Source organism: Oncorhynchus mykiss, unplaced genomic scaffold, assembly GCF_013265735.2.
Source record: "Oncorhynchus mykiss isolate Arlee unplaced genomic scaffold, USDA_OmykA_1.1 un_scaffold_333, whole genome shotgun sequence".
NCBI classification, from domain to species: domain Eukaryota; kingdom Metazoa; phylum Chordata; class Actinopteri; order Salmoniformes; family Salmonidae; genus Oncorhynchus; species Oncorhynchus mykiss.
In genome coordinates this window covers 36,810-52,774 of record NW_023493781.1, presented here as the reverse complement: position 1 = coordinate 52,774, position 15,965 = coordinate 36,810, and the positions used below count along the sequence as shown (strand labels likewise).

Below are 15,965 nucleotides of genomic sequence, written 5' to 3'. Positions count from 1 at the left end.
ACGCGCTTCTGTAAAGTTAGGTTCACAGACACTGTGCGCTCGTTGCCATATTCTGCCAAATTTGAAACGTTGGAAGGGGCTGAGTACTTCAGAGTAATACACGATCGGCAGGTCAAGGTCTGTAGGCTGTGTATCCAGCCAGGGCACGTACTACGAGAGTGCCCTGATTTCGTATGTCATAAGTGTGGTGAGCAGGGGCATTACGCACGAGAGTGCAAAGGGAGGAGAGAGCGAGGTTGTGTTGGATGCGGGAGGGGTGTAGCGCAGTGCTCCTGTCCCCATGGGGAAGGTGCTCAGGACTGGGCATCACAGGATTTCAGCGCAAATAGTGTCGTGGAGGAGAACGAGGTGGAGGAAGCTGGGGAGGAAATTGGCATGAGTGAGCAACCCCAGGGAGAGAAGGAGGACGAAGAACAGAGGCAGCCAGAGGAGGAAGTGGAGACGGAGCCTTGTACTGAAGGAAGGGAGGCACCCAAGGATGGAGGGATAAGCTCAAGCCTAGACGATGTGGAGTTGGAGGGCGATCCACGGGGAGAGGGGGGCTCCTCTAGGGAGGTGGATACTGCAAGGGATGACTCTCGCAAACGTAAAGAGTTTGAAGAAGAACTGACGGAGGAAGAGAGGGAGAGCTTACGGATTTGGAGGTTGGAGAATAAAAGGAACATGATAATTAAGAAGAAAAAGAAGATGGATGGTTGATCATTGAGGACTAGGAGGGAGGCTGGAGTTGGTGGATGCCTTCTCTGCGGATGTGTTGTGTCTTAGGGAGACTCATTGGACTGAGCAGTGTATGGGTGAAATAAGGCAGAGATGGAATGGACAAATGTACGTGAGTAGAGGTGCTGTGCGGGCATGTGGGGTAGCTATTTTGGTAAAACATAGTTATGTCTAATTTAAATGATGTGCAGATACTGTGGGTAGAATGGGGATGTATAGGTCTAAGCAGGAGGATTTAGAGAGTGTGTTTATGAAGGATTGTGGATTTATTACTGTGGGGGAGGATGGTGGTTTGGTGCATGGGGTTTGATGTGTAAAGTTTAAGAGATATTCAGTAAAAATTTTGAAGGAATTGTTTTGAGAATGTCTTAGGTTCTACTTGATAAGGAGGTGATTTGAAACCCTCTATTCTTATGGAATTTGGTTTAACAAAGTATTGTATGCAAATGGTTGTATAATCTTGGTTTTGGTATATTCATTAATTTGGCTTTCTGATTGATTTGACAGGGGGTGAATTGTGTGCCTGCCAATGTCTAGTATTGTGTTGATTAAAATGGTTTGTGTATTTTGTTGATTACAATGGTTTGTGTATATTAAATTTGTATGTAATGTAAATGAGAATTTTGATAATAAAAAAAAATAATAATAAAAAAAAAAAAAAGTACGCCCGATCTCGGAAGCTAAGCAGGGTCGGGCCTGGTTAGTACTTGGATGGGAGACCGCCTGGGAATACCAGGTGCTGTAAGCTTTTTGTCACTGCCTTGTGGAATTTCAACTCTTTGTCCGTTTTTTCCCACAAGGCTGAAATATGTGCCCTCGCTTTGAAATAAGTAAGCAAGGTTAGTTTGTATTTCATCCAACAATCTGTGCTACAAATTATGGCTACAGTATATGCAATTTCATCCACTTTTTGAGATTGCCTTTCGCTTACGGCCACACCGGCCTGAGTACGCCTGATCTCGTCCGATCTCGGAAGCTAAGCAGGGTCGGGCCTGGTTAGTACTTGGATGGGAGACCGCCTGGGAATACCAGGTGCTGTAAGCTTTTTGTCACTGCCTTGTGGAATTTCAACTCTTTGTCCGTTTTTTCCCACAAGGCTGAAATATGTGCCCTCGCTTTGAAATAAGTAAGCAAGGTTAGTTTGTATTTCATCCAACAATCTGTGCTACAAATTATGGCTACAGTATATGCAATTTCTTCCACTTTTTGAGTGACACAAAGATGCTTATCTAAATGGTGGAAATGCAACAGCTGTTAATCAGGCTCACTTTGACTTTACATAGTGCACCAAGAGATAGTTTCTCGCTTACGGCCACACCGGCCTGAGTACGCACCTGTTGATGGGTAATTGACGCACGTGTGAGTGATTGCGCTGAGACTGAGTGTTTGCTCTAGAGAGTTTGTGTTGGAGTTTTGAGCTTTTTGAAGTACAATTTCTTTTTTGTAAATTGATTAAGTTAGATTTATAGTTTGGGGTTGTTCCCCGGCAGCATATTGCTGTTTGGGGGACTTTCCTCCTGTCGTTATTCGGATGGATACAATGGCTTTGACCAACGCTGGAAAAAAGACTACGAACAAAGGAAACATGGATAATGGCGCTGCAGCAAGACAGGCGCAAAAATATGAAAATAATTTAACAGTGGCTGTTGAAATTATGGGAGAAGAGAAGATTACAATGATGGAGGTATTGAGAGGGATTAAAGAAGTTTGTGGACTGGTCTGCGGCTGTCGGGTCAAAGATGAAAAGCGATTTGAAGTGACGCTGTCAAGTGCGAGAGGGAAAGAAAAACTGATGGATGGATTTAAAATCCGGAGCTGTCGAATCATGGCAAAGGATCTATCGCTGGATGAGATGGTTGTATCCTTCTTAAACCTCCCAGTATATATTACAGACGAGGACATCACAGAGCGGCTAAGAGCATGGGGTGTGTCTGCTATATCGCCGGTGAAAAGGCGCTACTGGCCGGGGACGGACATTGCTGATGGGACGCGCTTCTGTAAAGTTAGGTTCACAGACACTGTGCGCTCGTTGCCATATTCTGCCAAATTTGAAACGTTGGAAGGGGCTGAGTACTTCAGAGTAATACACGATCGGCAGGTCAAGGTCTGTAGGCTGTGTATCCAGCCAGGGCACGTACTACGAGAGTGCCCTGATTTCGTATGTCATAAGTGTGGTGAGCAGGGGCATTACGCACGAGAGTGCAAAGGGAGGAGAGAGCGAGGTTGTGTTGGATGCGGGAGGGGTGTAGCGCAGTGCTCCTGTCCCCATGGGGAAGGTGCTCAGGACTGGGCATCACAGGATTTCAGCGCAAATAGTGTCGTGGAGGAGAACGAGGTGGAGGAAGCTGGGGAGGAAATTGGCATGAGTGAGCAACCCCAGGGAGAGAAGGAGGACGAAGAACAGAGGCAGCCAGAGGAGGAAGTGGAGACGGAGCCTTGTACTGAAGGAAGGGAGGCACCCAAGGATGGAGGGATAAGCTCAAGCCTAGACGATGTGGAGTTGGAGGGCGATCCACGGGGAGAGGGGGGCTCCTCTAGGGAGGTGGATACTGCAAGGGATGACTCTCGCAAACGTAAAGAGTTTGAAGAAGAACTGATGGAGGAAGAGAGGGAGAGCTTACGGATTTGGAGGTTGGAGAATAAAAGGAACATGATAATTAAGAAGAAAAAGAAGATGGATGGTTGATCATTGAGGACTAGGAGGGAGGCTGGAGTTGGTGGATGCCTTCTCTGCGGATGTGTTGTGTCTTAGGGAGACTCATTGGACTGAGCAGTGTATGGGTGAAATAAGGCAGAGATGGAATGGACAAATGTACGTGAGTAGAGGTGCTGTGCGGGCATGTGGGGTAGCTATTTTGGTAAAACATAGTTATGTCTAATTTAAATGATGTGCAGATACTGTGGGTAGAATGGGGATGTATAGGTCTAAGCAGGAGGATTTAGAGAGTGTGTTTATGAAGGATTGTGGATTTATTACTGTGGGGGAGGATGGTGGTTTGGTGCATGGGGTTTGATGTGTAAAGTTTAAGAGATATTCAGTAAAAATTTTGAAGGAATTGTTTTGAGAATGTCTTAGGTTCTACTTGATAAGGAGGTGATTTGAAACCCTCTATTCTTATGGAATTTGGTTTAACAAAGTATTGTATGCAAATGGTTGTATAATCTTGGTTTTGGTATATTCATTAATTTGGCTTTCTGATTGATTTGACAGGGGGTGAATTGTGTGCCTGCCAATGTCTAGTATTGTGTTGATTAAAATGGTTTGTGTATTTTGTTGATTACAATGGTTTGTGTATATTAAATTTGTATGTAATGTAAATGAGAATTTTGATAATAAAAAAAAATAATAATAAAAAAAAAAAAAAGTACGCCTGATCTCGTCCGATCTCGGAAGCTAAGCAGGGTCGGGCCTGGTTAGTACTTGGATGGGAGACAGCCTGGGAATACCAGGTGCTGTAAGCTTTTTGTCACTGCCTTGTGGAATTTCAACTCTTTGTCCGTTTTTTCCCACAAGGCTGAAATATGTGCCCTCGCTTTGAAATAAGTAAGCAAGGTTAGTTTGTATTTCATCCAACAATCTGTGCTACAAATTATGGCTACAGTATATGCAATTTCATCCACTTTTTGAGATTGCCTTTCGCTTACGGCCACACCGGCCTGAGTACGCCTGATCTCGTCCGATCTCGGAAGCTAAGCAGGGTCGGGCCTGGTTAGTACTTGGATGGGAGACCGCCTGGGAATACCAGGTGCTGTAAGCTTTTTGTCACTGCCTTGTGGAATTTCAACTCTTTGTCCGTTTTTTCCCACAAGGCTGAAATATGTGCCCTCGCTTTGAAATAAGTAAGCAAGGTTAGTTTGTATTTCATCCAACAATCTGTGCTACAAATTATGGCTACAGTATATGCAATTTCATCCACTTTTTGAGATTGCCTTTCGCTTACGGCCACACCGGCCTGAGTACGCCTGATCTCGTCCGATCTCGGAAGCTAAGCAGGGTCGGACCTGATTAGTACTTGGATGGGAGACCGCCTGGGAATACCAGGTGCTGTAAGCTTTTTGTCACTGCCTTGTGGAATTTCAACTCTTTGTCCGTTTTTTCCCACAAGGCTGAAATATGTGCCCTCGCTTTGAAATAAGTAAGCAAGGTTAGTTTGTATTTCATCCAACAATCTGTGCTACAAATTATGGCTACAGTATATGCAATTTCATCCACTTTTTGAGATTGCCTTTCGCTTACGGCCACACCGGCCTGAGTACACCTGATCTCGTCCGATCTCGGAAGCTAAGCAGGGTCGGGCCTGGTTAGTACTTGGATGGGAGACCGCCTGGGAATACCAGGTGCTGTAAGCTTTTTGTCACTGCCTTGTGGAATTTCAACTCTTTGTCCATTTTTTCCCACAAGGCTGAAATATGTGCCCTCGCTTTGAAATAAGTAAGCAAGGTTAGTTTGTATTTCATCCAACAATCTGTGCTACAAATTATGGCTACAGTATATGCAATTTCATCCACTTTTTGAGATTGCCTTTCGCTTACGGCCACACCGGCCTGAGTACGCCTGATCTCGTCCGATCTCGGAAGCTAAGCAGGGTCGGGCCTGGTTAGTACTTGGATGGGAGACCGCCTGGGAATACCAGGTGCTGTAAGCTTTTTGTCACTGCCTTGTGGAATTTCAACTCTTTGTCCGTTTTTTCCCACAAGGCTGAAATATGTGCCCTCGCTTTGAAATAAGTAAGCAAGGTTAGTTTGTATTTCATCCAACAATCTGTGCTACAAATTATGGCTACAGTATATGCAATTTCTTCCACTTTTTGAGTGACACAAAGATGCTTATCTAAATGGTGGAAATGCAACAGCTGTTAATCAGGCTCACTTTGACTTTACATAGTGCACCAAGAGATAGTTTCTTGCTTACGGCCACACCGGCCTGAGTACGCCTGATCTCGTCCGATCTCGGAAGCTAAGCAGGGTCGGGCCTGGTTAGTACTTGGATGGGAGACCGCCTGGGAATACCAGGTGCTGTAAGCTTTTTGTCACTGCCTTGTGGAATTTCAACTCTTTGTCCGTTTTTTCCCACAAGGCTGAAATATGTGCCCTCGCTTTGAAATAAGTAAGCAAGGTTAGTTTGTATTTCATCCAACAATCTGTGCTACAAATTATGGCTACAGTATATGCAATTTCATCCACTTTTTGAGATTGCCTTTCGCTTACGGCCACACCGGCCTGAGTACGCCTGATCTCGTCCGATCTCGGAAGCTAAGCAGGGTCGGGCCTGGTTAGTACTTGGATGGGAGACCGCCTGGGAATACCAGGTGCTGTAAGCTTTTTGTCACTGCCTTGTGGAATTTCAACTCTTTGTCCGTTTTTTCCCACAAGGCTGAAATATGTGCCCTCGCTTTGAAATAAGTAAGCAAGGTTAGTTTGTATTTCATCCAACAATCTGTGCTACAAATTATGGCTACAGTATATCTAATTTCTTCCACTTTTTGAGTGACACAAAGATGCTTATCTAAATGGTGGAAATGCAACAGCTGTTAATCAGGCTCACTTTGACTTTACATAGTGCACCAAGAGATAGTTTCTCGCTTACGGCCACACCGGCCTGAGTACGCACCTGTTGATGGGTAATTGACGCACGTGTGAGTGATTGCGCTGAGACTGAGTGTTTGCTCTAGAGAGTTTGTGTTGGAGTTTTGAGCTTTTTGAAGTACAATTTCTTTTTTGTAAATTGATTAAGTTAGATTTATAGTTTGGGGTTGTTCCCCGGCAGCATATTGCTGTTTGGGGGACTTTCCTCCTGTCGTTATTCGGATGGATACAATGGCTTTGACCAACGCTGGAAAAAAGACTACGAACAAAGGAAACATGGATAATGGCGCTGCAGCAAGACAGGCGCAAAAATATGAAAATAATTTAACAGTGGCTGTTGAAATTATGGGAGAAGAGAAGATTACAATGATGGAGGTATTGAGAGGGATTAAAGAAGTTTGTGGACTGGTCTGCGGCTGTCGGGTCAAAGATGAAAAGCGATTTGAAGTGACGCTGTCAAGTGCGAGAGGGAAAGAAAAACTGATGGATGGATTTAAAATCCGGAGCTGTCGAATCATGGCAAAGGATCTATCGCTGGATGAGATGGTTGTATCCTTCTTAAACCTCCCAGTATATATTACAGACGAGGACATCACAGAGCGGCTAAGAGCATGGGGTGTGTCTGCTATATCGCCGGTGAAAAGGCGCTACTGGCCGGGGACGGACATTGCTGATGGGACGCGCTTCTGTAAAGTTAGGTTCACAGACACTGTGCGCTCGTTGCCATATTCTGCCAAATTTGAAACGTTGGAAGGGGCTGAGTACTTCAGAGTAATACACGATCGGCAGGTCAAGGTCTGTAGGCTGTGTATCCAGCCAGGGCACGTACTACGAGAGTGCCCTGATTTCGTATGTCATAAGTGTGGTGAGCAGGGGCATTACGCACGAGAGTGCAAAGGGAGGAGAGAGCGAGGTTGTGTTGGATGCGGGAGGGGTGTAGCGCAGTGCTCCTGTCCCCATGGGGAAGGTGCTCAGGACTGGGCATCACAGGATTTCAGCGCAAATAGTGTCGTGGAGGAGAACGAGGTGGAGGAAGCTGGGGAGGAAATTGGCATGAGTGAGCAACCCCAGGGAGAGAAGGAGGACGAAGAACAGAGGCAGCCAGAGGAGGAAGTGGAGACGGAGCCTTGTACTGAAGGAAGGGAGGCACCCAAGGATGGAGGGATAAGCTCAAGCCTAGACGATGTGGAGTTGGAGGGCGATCCACGGGGAGAGGGGGGCTCCTCTAGGGAGGTGGATACTGCAAGGGATGACTCTCGCAAACGTAAAGAGTTTGAAGAAGAACTGACGGAGGAAGAGAGGGAGAGCTTACGGATTTGGAGGTTGGAGAATAAAAGGAACATGATAATTAAGAAGAAAAAGAAGATGGATGGTTGATCATTGAGGACTAGGAGGGAGGCTGGAGTTGGTGGATGCCTTCTCTGCGGATGTGTTGTGTCTTAGGGAGACTCATTGGACTGAGCAGTGTATGGGTGAAATAAGGCAGAGATGGAATGGACAAATGTACGTGAGTAGAGGTGCTGTGCGGGCATGTGGGGTAGCTATTTTGGTAAAACATAGTTATGTCTAATTTAAATGATGTGCAGATACTGTGGGTAGAATGGGGATGTATAGGTCTAAGCAGGAGGATTTAGAGAGTGTGTTTATGAAGGATTGTGGATTTATTACTGTGGGGGAGGATGGTGGTTTGGTGCATGGGGTTTGATGTGTAAAGTTTAAGAGATATTCAGTAAAAATTTTGAAGGAATTGTTTTGAGAATGTCTTAGGTTCTACTTGATAAGGAGGTGATTTGAAACCCTCTATTCTTATGGAATTTGGTTTAACAAAGTATTGTATGCAAATGGTTGTATAATCTTGGTTTTGGTATATTCATTAATTTGGCTTTCTGATTGATTTGACAGGGGGTGAATTGTGTGCCTGCCAATGTCTAGTATTGTGTTGATTAAAATGGTTTGTGTATTTTGTTGATTACAATGGTTTGTGTATATTAAATTTGTATGTAATGTAAATGAGAATTTTGATAATAAAAAAAAATAATAATAAAAAAAAAAAAAAGTACGCCCGATCTCGGAAGCTAAGCAGGGTCGGGCCTGGTTAGTACTTGGATGGGAGACCGCCTGGGAATACCAGGTGCTGTAAGCTTTTTGTCACTGCCTTGTGGAATTTCAACTCTTTGTCCGTTTTTTCCCACAAGGCTGAAATATGTGCCCTCGCTTTGAAATAAGTAAGCAAGGTTAGTTTGTATTTCATCCAACAATCTGTGCTACAAATTATGGCTACAGTATATGCAATTTCATCCACTTTTTGAGATTGCCTTTCGCTTACGGCCACACCGGCCTGAGTACTCCTGATCTCGTCCGATCTCGGAAGCTAAGCAGGGTCGGGCCTGGTTAGTACTTGGATGGGAGACCGCCTGGGAATACCAGGTGCTGTAAGCTTTTTGTCACTGCCTTGTGGAATTTCAACTCTTTGTCCGTTTTTTCCCACAAGGCTGAAATATGTGCCCTCGCTTTGAAATAAGTAAGCAAGGTTAGTTTGTATTTCATCCAACAATCTGTGCTACAAATTATGGCTACAGTATATGCAATTTCATCCACTTTTTGAGATTGCCTTTCGCTTACGGCCACACCGGCCTGAGTACGCCTGATCTCGTCCGATCTCGGAAGCTAAGCAGGGTCGGGCCTGGTTAGTACTTGGATGGGAGACCGCCTGGGAATACCAGGTGCTGTAAGCTTTTTGTCACTGCCTTGTGGAATTTCAACTCTTTGTCCGTTTTTTCCCACAAGGCTGAAATATGTGCCCTCGCTTTGAAATAAGTAAGCAAGGTTAGTTTGTATTTCATCCAACAATCTGTGCTACAAATTATGGCTACAGTATATGCAATTTCTTCCACTTTTTGAGTGACACAAAGATGCTTATCTAAATGGTGGAAATGCAACAGCTGTTAATCAGGCTCACTTTGACTTTACATAGTGCACCAAGAGATAGTTTCTCGCTTACGGCCACACCGGCCTGAGTACGCACCTGTTGATGGGTAATTGACGCACGTGTGAGTGATTGCGCTGAGACTGAGTGTTTGCTCTAGAGAGTTTGTGTTGGAGTTTTGAGCTTTTTGAAGTACAATTTCTTTTTTGTAAATTGATTAAGTTAGATTTATAGTTTGGGGTTGTTCCCCGGCAGCATATTGCTGTTTGGGGGACTTTCCTCCTGTCGTTATTCGGATGGATACAATGGCTTTGACCAACGCTGGAAAAAAGACTACGAACAAAGGAAACATGGATAATGGCGCTGCAGCAAGACAGGCGCAAAAATATGAAAATAATTTAACAGTGGCTGTTGAAATTATGGGAGAAGAGAAGATTACAATGATGGAGGTATTGAGAGGGATTAAAGAAGTTTGTGGACTGGTCTGCGGCTGTCGGGTCAAAGATGAAAAGCGATTTGAAGTGACGCTGTCAAGTGCGAGAGGGAAAGAAAAACTGATGGATGGATTTAAAATCCGGAGCTGTCGAATCATGGCAAAGGATCTATCGCTGGATGAGATGGTTGTATCCTTCTTAAACCTCCCAGTATATATTACAGACGAGGACATCACAGAGCGGCTAAGAGCATGGGGTGTGTCTGCTATATCGCCGGTGAAAAGGCGCTACTGGCCGGGGACGGACATTGCTGATGGGACGCGCTTCTGTAAAGTTAGGTTCACAGACACTGTGCGCTCGTTGCCATATTCTGCCAAATTTGAAACGTTGGAAGGGGCTGAGTACTTCAGAGTAATACACGATCGGCAGGTCAAGGTCTGTAGGCTGTGTATCCAGCCAGGGCACGTACTACGAGAGTGCCCTGATTTCGTATGTCATAAGTGTGGTGAGCAGGGGCATTACGCACGAGAGTGCAAAGGGAGGAGAGAGCGAGGTTGTGTTGGATGCGGGAGGGGTGTAGCGCAGTGCTCCTGTCCCCATGGGGAAGGTGCTCAGGACTGGGCATCACAGGATTTCAGCGCAAATAGTGTCGTGGAGGAGAACGAGTTGGAGGAAGCTGGGGAGGAAATTGGCATGAGTGAGCAACCCCAGGGAGAGAAGGAGGACGAAGAACAGAGGCAGCCAGAGGAGGAAGTGGAGACGGAGCCTTGTACTGAAGGAAGGGAGGCACCCAAGGATGGAGGGATAAGCTCAAGCCTAGACGATGTGGAGTTGGAGGGCGATCCACGGGGAGAGGGGGGCTCCTCTAGGGAGGTGGATACTGCAAGGGATGACTCTCGCAAACGTAAAGAGTTTGAAGAAGAACTGACGGAGGAAGAGAGGGAGAGCTTACGGATTTGGAGGTTGGAGAATAAAAGGAACATGATAATTAAGAAGAAAAAGAAGATGGATGGTTGATCATTGAGGACTAGGAGGGAGGCTGGAGTTGGTGGATGCCTTCTCTGCGGATGTGTTGTGTCTTAGGGAGACTCATTGGACTGAGCAGTGTATGGGTGAAATAAGGCAGAGATGGAATGGACAAATGTACGTGAGTAGAGGTGCTGTGCGGGCATGTTGGGTAGCTATTTTGGTAAAACATAGTTATATCTAATTTAAATTATGTGCAGATACTGTGGGTAGAATGGGGATGTATAGGTCTAAGCAGGAGGATTTAGAGAGTGTGTTTATGAAGGATTGTGGATTTATTACTGTGGGGGAGGATGGTGGTTTGGTGCATGGGGTTTGATGTGTAAAGTTTAAGAGATATTCAGTAAAAATTTTGAAGGAATTGTTTTGAGAATGTCTTAGGTTCTACTTGATAAGGAGGTGATTTGAAACCCTCTATTCTTATGGAATTTGGTTTAACAAAGTATTGTATGCAAATGGTTGTATAATCTTGGTTTTGGTATATTCATTAATTTGGCTTTCTGATTGATTTGACAGGGGGTGAATTGTGTGCCTGCCAATGTCTAGTATTGTGTTGATTAAAATGGTTTGTGTATTTTGTTGATTACAATGGTTTGTGTATATTAAATTTGTATGTAATGTAAATGAGAATTTTGATAATAAAAAAAAATAATCATAAAAAAAAAAAAAAGTACGCCTGATCTCGTCCGATCTCGGAAGCTAAGCAGGGTCGGGCCTGGTTAGTACTTGGATGGGAGACCGCCTGGGAATACCAGGTGCTGTAAGCTTTTTGTCACTGCCTTGTGGAATTTCAACTCTTTGTCCGTTTTTTCCCACAAGGCTGAAATATGTGCCCTCGCTTTGAAATAAGTAAGCAAGGTTAGTTTGTATTTCATCCAACAATCTGTGCTACAAATTATGGCTACAGTATATGCAATTTCATCCACTTTTTGAGATTGCCTTTCGCTTACGGCCACACCGGCCTGAGTACGCCTGATCTCGTCCGATCTCGGAAGCTAAGCAGGGTCGGGCCTGGTTAGTACTTGGATGGGAGACCGCCTGGGAATACCAGGTGCTGTAAGCTTTTTGTCACTGCCTTGTGGAATTTCAACTCTTTGTCCGTTTTTTCCCACAAGGCTGAAATATGTGCCCTCGCTTTGAAATAAGTAAGCAAGGTTAGTTTGTATTTCATCCAACAATCTGTGCTACAAATTATGGCTACAGTATATCTAATTTCTTCCACTTTTTGAGTGACACAAAGATGCTTATCTAAATGGTGGAAATGCAACAGCTGTTAATCAGGCTCACTTTGACTTTACATAGTGCACCAAGAGATAGTTTCTCGCTTACGGCCACACCGGCCTGAGTACGCACCTGTTGATGGGTAATTGACGCACGTGTGAGTGATTGCGCTGAGACTGAGTGTTTGCTCTAGAGAGTTTGTGTTGGAGTTTTGAGCTTTTTGAAGTACAATTTCTTTTTTGTAAATTGATTAAGTTAGATTTATAGTTTGGGGTTGTTCCCCGGCAGCATATTGCTGTTTGGGGGACTTTCCTCCTGTCGTTATTCGGATGGATACAATGGCTTTGACCAACGCTGGAAAAAAGACTACGAACAAAGGAAACATGGATAATGGCGCTGCAGCAAGACAGGCGCAAAAATATGAAAATAATTTAACAGTGGCTGTTGAAATTATGGGAGAAGAGAAGATTACAATGATGGAGGTATTGAGAGGGATTAAAGAAGTTTGTGGACTGGTCTGCGGCTGTCGGGTCAAAGATGAAAAGCGATTTGAAGTGACGCTGTCAAGTGCGAGAGGGAAAGAAAAACTGATGGATGGATTTAAAATCCGGAGCTGTCGAATCATGGCAAAGGATCTATCGCTGGATGAGATGGTTGTATCCTTCTTAAACCTCCCAGTATATATTACAGACGAGGACATCACAGAGCGGCTAAGAGCATGGGGTGTGTCTGCTATATCGCCGGTGAAAAGGCGCTACTGGCCGGGGACGGACATTGCTGATGGGACGCGCTTCTGTAAAGTTAGGTTCACAGACATTGTGCGCTCGTTGCCATATTCTGCCAAATTTGAAACGTTGGAAGGGGCTGAGTACTTCAGAGTAATACACGATCGGCAGGTCAAGGTCTGTAGGCTGTGTATCCAGCCAGGGCACGTACTACGAGAGTGCCCTGATTTCGTATGTCATAAGTGTGGTGAGCAGGGGCATTACGCACGAGAGTGCAAAGGGAGGAGAGAGCGAGGTTGTGTTGGATGCGGGAGGGGTGTAGCGCAGTGCTCCTGTCCCCATGGGGAAGGTGCTCAGGACTGGGCATCACAGGATTTCAGCGCAAATAGTGTCGTGGAGGAGAACGAGGTGGAGGAAGCTGGGGAGGAAATTGGCATGAGTGAGCAACCCCAGGGAGAGAAGGAGGACGAAGAACAGAGGCAGCCAGAGGAGGAAGTGGAGACGGAGCCTTGTACTGAAGGAAGGGAGGCACCCAAGGATGGAGGGATAAGCTCAAGCCTAGACGATGTGGAGTTGGAGGGCGATCCACGGGGAGAGGGGGGCTCCTCTAGGGAGGTGGATACTGCAAGGGATGACTCTCGCAAACGTAAAGAGTTTGAAGAAGAACTGACGGAGGAAGAGAGGGAGAGCTTACGGATTTGGAGGTTGGAGAATAAAAGGAACATGATAATTAAGAAGAAAAAGAAGATGGATGGTTGATCATTGAGGACTAGGAGGGAGGCTGGAGTTGGTGGATGCCTTCTCTGCGGATGTGTTGTGTCTTAGGGAGACTCATTGGACTGAGCAGTGTATGGGTGAAATAAGGCAGAGATGGAATGGACAAATGTACGTGAGTAGAGGTGCTGTGCGGGCATGTGGGGTAGCTATTTTGGTAAAACATAGTTATGTCTAATTTAAATGATGTGCAGATACTGTGGGTAGAATGGGGATGTATAGGTCTAAGCAGGAGGATTTAGAGAGTGTGTTTATGAAGGATTGTGGATTTATTACTGTGGGGGAGGATGGTGGTTTGGTGCATGGGGTTTGATGTGTAAAGTTTAAGAGATATTCAGTAAAAATTTTGAAGGAATTGTTTTGAGAATGTCTTAGGTTCTACTTGATAAGGAGGTGATTTGAAACCCTCTATTCTTATGGAATTTGGTTTAACAAAGTATTGTATGCAAATGGTTGTATAATCTTGGTTTTGGTATATTCATTAATTTGGCTTTCTGATTGATTTGACAGGGGGTGAATTGTGTGCCTGCCAATGTCTAGTATTGTGTTGATTAAAATGGTTTGTGTATTTTGTTGATTACAATGGTTTGTGTATATTAAATTTGTATGTAATGTAAATGAGAATTTTGATAATAAAAAAAAATAATAATAAAAAAAAAAAAAAGTACGCCTGATCTCGTCCGATCTCGGAAGCTAAGCAGGGTCGGGCCTGGTTAGTACTTGGATGGGAGACCGCCTGGGAATACCAGGTGCTGTAAGCTTTTTGTCACTGCCTTGTGGAATTTCAACTCTTTGTCCGTTTTTTCCCACAAGGCTGAAATATGTGCCCTCGCTTTGAAATAAGTAAGCAAGGTTAGTTTGTATTTCATCCAACAATCTGTGCTACAAATTATGGCTACAGTATATGCAATTTCATCCACTTTTTGAGATTGCCTTTCGCTTACGGCCACAACGGCCTGAGTACGCCTGATCTCGTCCGATCTCGGAAGCTAAGTAGGGTCGGGCCTGGTTAGTACTTGGATGGAAGACCGCCTGGGAATACCAGGTGCTGTAAGCTTTTTGTCACTGCCTTGTGGAATTTCAACTCTTTGTCCGTTTTTTCCCACAAGGCTGAAATATGTGCCCTCGCTTTGAAATAAGTAAGCAAGGTTAGTTTGTATTTCATCCAACAATCTGTGCTACAAATTATGGCTACAGTATATGCAATTTCATCCACTTTTTGAGATTGCCTTTCGCTTACGGCCACACCGGCCTGAGTACGCCTGATCTCGTCCGATCTCGGAAGCTAAGCAGGGTCGGGCCTGGTTAGTACTTGGATGGGAGACCGCCTGGGAATACCAGGTGCTGTAAGCTTTTTGTCACTGCCTTGTGGAATTTCAACTCTTTGTCCGTTTTTTCCCACAAGGCTGAAATATGTGCCCTCGCTTTGAAATAAGTAAGCAAGGTTAGTTTGTATTTCATCCAACAATCTGTGCTACAAATTATGGCTACAGTATATGCAATTTCATCCACTTTTTGAGATTGCCTTTCGCTTACGGCCACACCGGCCTGAGTACGCCTGATCTCGTCCGATCTCGGAAGCTAAGCAGGGTCGGGCCTGGTTAGTACTTGGATGGGAGACCGCCTGGGAATACCAGGTGCTGTAAGCTTTTTGTCACTGCCTTGTGGAATTTCAACTCTTTGTCCGTTTTTTCCCACAAGGCTGAAATATGTGCCTTCGCTTTGAAATAAGTAAGCAAGGTTAGTTTGTATTTCATCCAACAATCTGTGCTACAAATTATGGCTACAGTATATGCAATTTCTTCCACTTTTTGAGTGACACAAAGATGCTTATCTAAATGGTGGAAATGCAACAGCTGTTAATCAGGCTCACTTTGACTTTACATAGTGCACCAAGAGATAGTTTCTCGCTTACGGCCACACCGGCCTGAGTACGCACCTGTTGATGGGTAATTGACGCACGTGTGAGTGATTGCGCTGAGACTGAGTGTTTGCTCTAGAGAGTTTGTGTTGGAGTTTTGAGCTTTTTGAAGTACAATTTCTTTTTTGTAAATTGATTAAGTTAGATTTATAGTTTGGGGTTGTTCCCTGGCAGCATATTGCTGTTTGGGGGACTTTCCTCCTGTCGTTATTCGGATGGATACAATGGCTTTGACCAACGCTGGAAAAAAGACTACGAACAAAGGAAACATGGATAATGGCGCTGCAGCAAGACAGACGCAAAAATATGAAAATAATTTAACAGTGGCTGTTGAAATTATGGGAGAAGAGAAGATTACAATGATGGAGGTATTGAGAGGGATTAAAGAAGTTTGTGGACTGGTCTGCGGCTGTCGGGTCAAAGATGAAAAGCGATTTGAAGTGACGCTGTCAAGTGCGAGAGGGAAAGAAAAACTGATGGATGGATTTAAAATCCGGAGCTGTCGAATCATGGCAAAGGATCTATCGCTGGATGAGATGGTTGTATCCTTCTTAAACCTCCCAGTATATATTACAGACGAGGACATCACAGAGCGGCTAAGAGCATGGGGTGTGTCTGCTATATCGCCGGTGAAA

The 15,965-nt window shown here is 44.7% G+C and overlaps 12 non-coding genes and 1 pseudogene across 12 annotated transcripts; all 13 read left to right on the top strand.

Moving 5' to 3' along the window:
- The first annotated feature begins 1,642 nt into the window (after positions 1-1,642).
- Positions 1,643-1,761, top strand: LOC118951627. The gene has a single exon (XR_005043026.1). It is a non-coding gene; the product is annotated as a 5S ribosomal RNA (ribosomal RNA).
- Positions 1,762-4,356: 2,595 nt separating this feature from the next.
- On the top strand, positions 4,357-4,475 carry LOC118951625. The gene has a single exon (XR_005043024.1). It is a non-coding gene; the product is annotated as a 5S ribosomal RNA (ribosomal RNA).
- Positions 4,476-4,652: 177 nt separating this feature from the next.
- Positions 4,653-4,771, top strand: LOC118951820. The gene has a single exon (XR_005043221.1). It is a non-coding gene; the product is annotated as a 5S ribosomal RNA (ribosomal RNA).
- Positions 4,772-4,948: 177 nt separating this feature from the next.
- LOC118951615 lies at positions 4,949-5,067 on the top strand. The gene has a single exon (XR_005043014.1). It is a non-coding gene; the product is annotated as a 5S ribosomal RNA (ribosomal RNA).
- Positions 5,068-5,244: 177 nt separating this feature from the next.
- LOC118951624 lies at positions 5,245-5,363 on the top strand. Its single transcript, XR_005043023.1, has one exon. It is a non-coding gene; the product is annotated as a 5S ribosomal RNA (ribosomal RNA).
- A 260-nt stretch (positions 5,364-5,623) lies between these two features.
- LOC118951623 lies at positions 5,624-5,742 on the top strand. Its single transcript, XR_005043022.1, has one exon. It is a non-coding gene; the product is annotated as a 5S ribosomal RNA (ribosomal RNA).
- Positions 5,743-5,919: 177 nt separating this feature from the next.
- On the top strand, positions 5,920-6,038 carry LOC118951622. Its single transcript, XR_005043021.1, has one exon. It is a non-coding gene; the product is annotated as a 5S ribosomal RNA (ribosomal RNA).
- A 2,585-nt stretch (positions 6,039-8,623) lies between these two features.
- Positions 8,624-8,742, top strand: LOC118951780. Its single transcript, XR_005043181.1, has one exon. It is a non-coding gene; the product is annotated as a 5S ribosomal RNA (ribosomal RNA).
- A 177-nt stretch (positions 8,743-8,919) lies between these two features.
- LOC118951621 lies at positions 8,920-9,038 on the top strand. The gene has a single exon (XR_005043020.1). It is a non-coding gene; the product is annotated as a 5S ribosomal RNA (ribosomal RNA).
- A 2,595-nt stretch (positions 9,039-11,633) lies between these two features.
- Positions 11,634-11,752, top strand: LOC118951620. Its single transcript, XR_005043019.1, has one exon. It is a non-coding gene; the product is annotated as a 5S ribosomal RNA (ribosomal RNA).
- A 2,595-nt stretch (positions 11,753-14,347) lies between these two features.
- LOC118951865 lies at positions 14,348-14,466 on the top strand (annotated as a pseudogene).
- A 177-nt stretch (positions 14,467-14,643) lies between these two features.
- Positions 14,644-14,762, top strand: LOC118951619. The gene has a single exon (XR_005043018.1). It is a non-coding gene; the product is annotated as a 5S ribosomal RNA (ribosomal RNA).
- A 177-nt stretch (positions 14,763-14,939) lies between these two features.
- On the top strand, positions 14,940-15,058 carry LOC118951618. The gene has a single exon (XR_005043017.1). It is a non-coding gene; the product is annotated as a 5S ribosomal RNA (ribosomal RNA).
- Positions 15,059-15,965: the final 907 nt, after the last annotated feature.